The sequence below is a fragment of the Amphimedon queenslandica genome, unplaced genomic scaffold (genome assembly GCF_000090795.2).
Source record: "Amphimedon queenslandica unplaced genomic scaffold, v1.1 AMPQUscaffold_12418, whole genome shotgun sequence".
Lineage (NCBI taxonomy): Eukaryota > Metazoa > Porifera > Demospongiae > Haplosclerida > Niphatidae > Amphimedon > Amphimedon queenslandica.
The window spans coordinates 772-5,789 of NW_003547345.1; the positions used below are offsets into that span (position 1 = coordinate 772).

Sequence of the window (5,018 nt, forward strand, 5' to 3'; positions counted from 1 at the left end):
ATATCTTTATGCATAAAGATGAGTATTCTAAAGCACAGGAGCTATTCCTTGAATCCTCTTAACCAACTGTTGCACTTGATGTGAGTAATATTGATTGATAGCAATTAATGTACATGTACATTGATTGTGTATAGATGCAGTGGGATCTACTTCATTGGGATCAAGCCTTAGAGCTAGCCACAGCACTGGACCCATCTTGTATTCCATTGCTAAGTAGACAGTACACTCAGCAGTTGGAGTCAATGTAAGTACATTTTAGCAGGAGTACTCTTCATTGAAGTATACACAGTCACATGTATTATATACCAATTATTAAGACCAGGCTATTCCTAAGATTGATTTCACCCACGTATGATTTATATGTATGTCCACACTTACATGTACATGTATATTTCTTCTATACATGCATGTTAACAATTAAGATGCTTTAGCAACCAACTCGACCACCTTTTAAAAAAGTGGCCATAACGTAAAAAATTTATTTGGAATCAACTCAAACTTTTTACATAGTATAAGGAAATCAATATATATTAGGATTTTGGAGCCATTTTTCACAAAAATCAAAGACTATAGTCCATGCTTTTTTTTTTACTTGCTGTTTTTAAAAATATACTTCTAAATCTAGAATTTGAGCTTGGAATTACATGTAACTCAAACTTTTTACATAGCACAAGGGCATCAATATGTATCAGAGAATGTAGTAAAAATTGGAGGATCATTTTAGAGCTATTTTTTGAAAGAACCATGAGCTATTAGTAACGCAGTAGCATAGGATTCACCCCAAAATTAAATGGTTGCCACGACTTTTACAGCCTTGCTATACCGGGAAATTGAGCTCCTATGCAAATTACCAGACTTCTTAGAGGACCTTTTCTTGACCAGAGGACTCCATTGTTACTGCTAGTGTGGCTCTAAACTTGGTCTAAGAGGAAAGTACAAATTGGCAAAGCAGCCATTTTTTTCATTCCATTCTTCGTCATAGTCATCATCTCCTGTCAATCCAGTTGTTTGTGTGTATCTCGATTGTGGCTGGTGTTACAAGACTAATTTACACCATTCTACTCCAAAAGTCTATGCGCAGTTCCATGTCCCATCAGATCATTCTCCAGAAAGGAAGAAGTGATACTTTGGTCTGCAGGATCACTCATACTTACATGTACCTTGTGCTGCTATTTGTTAACTAGAAGAATGTACAACATTAAGGCCTAGCCACACAATCAGCATAAAGATTAGGTTATTTAACGTTAATAATAGTTAGACAAATGGTCGGTCCATATAAACACACTTCATCACTAAGGGCTTCGTAAAGCATGTGCTCCAAAATTTGGGTAAGGTTGTTGCAAGGTGATATGTAATTTTGTTATAATAATATTTAAAATGCAATGTAGAGTAGAATTTGCATCACCAGAGTAGGATTTTTATTTTGGATTTTTGTTGGTATGGATAATCAGTCGTTCGGAATCCTACTTGCCCTTGTTTCTATTACTTTTTTTATGAATTAGCTCTCAGCTTTCTTTCTTTTATATTTTTCATGTACTTAGCACAAGGACTTTGGCCTGATTTTGGAGCAATTTAAAAAATTTTTTAAAGTCTCAGTTTGATCAAAATTAGCTCAAACTTTGTATACAATATAAGTACATGTATATGTGTTAGAAAAATTATTATAATAGAAAACTCTCTATTTTTCACTTTGGCCCAATTTTGGAGCAACTTTAAAATTCATAAAAAATCTAAATTTGATAAAAATTAGCTCAAAAGTACATGTATATCTATGAGATGCAATTATTATGTAATGGTGTTGCTAAAAATAGCACACTAACCACTCACTGCAATGGTATTGTTAGTGTATGGCACCAATTACCATAGGGCACCTTTTTTTGAGGGCTATAAATTCCGTGGATTTTTATTTTGTGGATTTAATTTTTGCGAATTTATGCCATCTGCCATTTTGTACTGTATTAATTTGATTTTTGTGGAAGTGCATGTAATTTTGGTGATTCTTTAAAAAATCACAAAATCCATGAAATTTATAGCCCTTGAAATAAGGCGCTCTACGGTATGTGTTTGATTGTTGTTGGCATATTTATTTTAATAAAAAGTTACTAAAATTCAACAATTAAAATAGTATTGTAATACATCAGCATCACATACACACTTATTAGTTTGTTATTAATATTAGTTAATTGTTACGACGAGTTTTCATCTCTGTAAACTTGAGACTATAGTTATTACCTTTCCAATCATACCATATGATTCCAACCCAGTCACTAGCTCCAGTTGGATTAGTATAATAAGGACCATTGAGATGAGATTGGAGGCAAGAATTAAACCACCAGGCACCATTGAAACCAACAGGACAATTTCCAACATTTTGATCATTATCATTATCTCTTGTCGAAAATTTCATTCCATTGTGATTGTGCTGATGACCATATGCAGGATCAGTAATCAATCCATCCCCAGCAGTACCAGAGTATCCTCCTACTGTTAGTATATATTCAGTACTACCATCACTAACACTGAATGTAGAGTAGTTAGCATAAGCCGTGTTCCCCTCAAAGTCTCCCAGTTTTACTCCTAGTGTGTTTGATCCTTCTTCAGTTAGGCGATGAATCTTGCTCAGTCCCAACCAAAACTCACCAGTAAGGTTACCAAATCCATTCTCATAGTCATTCCAGTATCTATAGAAATCAACAGATCCATCTTGTCTCCTCTGAAATACAGTCCATCCACCACCATCAGTCTCCATATCACAGTATACCTGTGATCCAATAGTGTATAATAATTATAAATTGCTTTTTAACTAACTTCAAATGGAGTCCCTCCATCAGGATTAACAGTATAAACACCACTTGTTGCAATACCATTGTCAAACAAACTCTTACAGTCTCTACTATCTAGTTTTATAGTGTCAATTAATAATTATTATTGTTTTAACTATTAGTTTGACTTACCTGGTGGACAGGCTTGTGGCCTTACATTAGGACATACCATGATGGTCTTCATTCTTCCTTCTCTCATACGAATAGTCTGTCCTAAGTTACTGCTGTTACAGCATACCCTTAAATATGGTGATGGTACATGTTTATATCTACTACGATCAGCTATACAATAAGATCCTTCTCCTTTATCAATCATTAGTATGACACACAAAAGCAAAGAGCTAAACTTCATCTTCAGCATTTGTGAATGCAGTGCTATGCATGTGTTTGTGGAATTTGAAGTATGATAATATAGTGGTTTCCACTTGAAAGCTAATATTGTAGTATATGAGTGAGATGTAAGTGCATATGTTATGCATTCTCTTGTACTTGCTGTTGTAAATCAATTTTGCTGGTATGTTATTAATGATTAAATATACAAATTATTGCTTTTTATAATATTATGCATTATAGTATCATTTGTTTTACACAATACACACCTATTAGGATATGTCTTTGTAAAACTATTCATTAGGAATATTTATCATAATACAGATTTTTGTTATTATCTTGTAATGCATAAACTCATTTGATGTGGTTATATTTTATTATAATATAAACACCTATACTACTCATAGACATAAAAGGTGTGGTAAGACTATTAAGAGATCTCTAATAAGCATGCTAAGTCAGCTGACAAGCATTTTTAAAGTTACTTTAAAATCTCATAAAAATCCAATTTTGATCAGAATTAACTCAAACTTGCTACACAACATAAGAACATGTATATACATTAGAAAAAATTATAAAAATGAAGAACTTTCATTATTGGTGAAACTGGGTGAAAGACTCTGTACTAAAAAACAAGAATGAATTGGATTCTAGAACTAATTTGTAAAATAATAATGGAAAAAAGGAGCAAGCAGGATTTTGAACGACTGAGCTGATTCACACTAAGATTTTACTAGTTATGGTCAATTTCTAAAATTAATATTTGTACTCTAAATGAATAAAAAAACAAGATTGAGTAGGATTCTAGAACTAATTTGTAAAAAACAAGGAGCAAGTAGAATTCTAAACGACTGACTATCCATACCCTACTCTCATGATGCAAATTCTACTCTACATTGCATTTTAAATGTTATTACGTAAAAAATTACTAATCACCTTGCAATGTAGAGTAGAATTTGCATCATGAGAGTGGGATTTTCAATAGTATAAAAAGTCAAACTTCTACATAGCATAAAGGTACCAATTTGTATCAGAAAATGTAGTAGAAATTTTAGGTGATTTTGGAGCCATTTTTTGGAAGAAGCCATGGGCTATTATGTAAAGAAATTAACCTATTTTAAAAGAACACCGAAACACACTCCAAAAGAATTCTCTAGAAGCATTATAATGTAGAGAGAGCCTCTATAAGTCTTAATAAGAACCCAGTTATACATGCAAGATGGTGAAAACAAATTTAGGAATATATTATTACACTGATACACTTGTTTTTAGTGGTGATTATGCTGGGGCTCTAGTAAATTATGAGAAGGGTATTACAAATGATCCAAAGGTAAATAAAATATATAAGCATTGCTGTTCATTAAAGACACTTGCTATTGGTAGACTACAGCTCACGATGACCTGTGTGTGGCTGGAATGGCAAGAGCATCACTTTATACTGGTGACATGAGAAGGTATAATGATTCAATGTGTTTTACTGACCCAGTAATCAAAAATTAGCTCACACTAGTCCTGATAAGCAACTAAAAAAAGATTGTGCTACCATTCTTGATAATCTAAAAGTAATTCAATATACATGTACATTTATGTATATGTAGCATATTGATGTAAGACATATTGTTGTTATTAACAAGTTCCATTATTACTAATTTTATTGTGTTAGTTGTTTAATGAAGCTGGTGCTCTATATGAGCAGGCCGAATGTTGGGAAGAAGCAGCTACAGCTTTCATCAAAATAAAAAATTGGTAATTATTTACTGTCAACTATTAATACTATATAGTGTATGATACCTTTTTTCAACAAAGGGAGAAAGTTGGTCAGTTATTGTCTATGCTACCAGATGCTATTAAGCTTCATGCACAGTA

General features: G+C 32.7%; 1 pseudogene; it reads right to left on the minus strand.

The window, feature by feature from the left end:
* Positions 1 to 2,087: 2,087 nt before the first annotated feature.
* On the minus strand, positions 2,088 to 2,755 carry LOC100636850 (ficolin-2 pseudogene; annotated as a pseudogene).
* Positions 2,756 to 5,018: the final 2,263 nt, after the last annotated feature.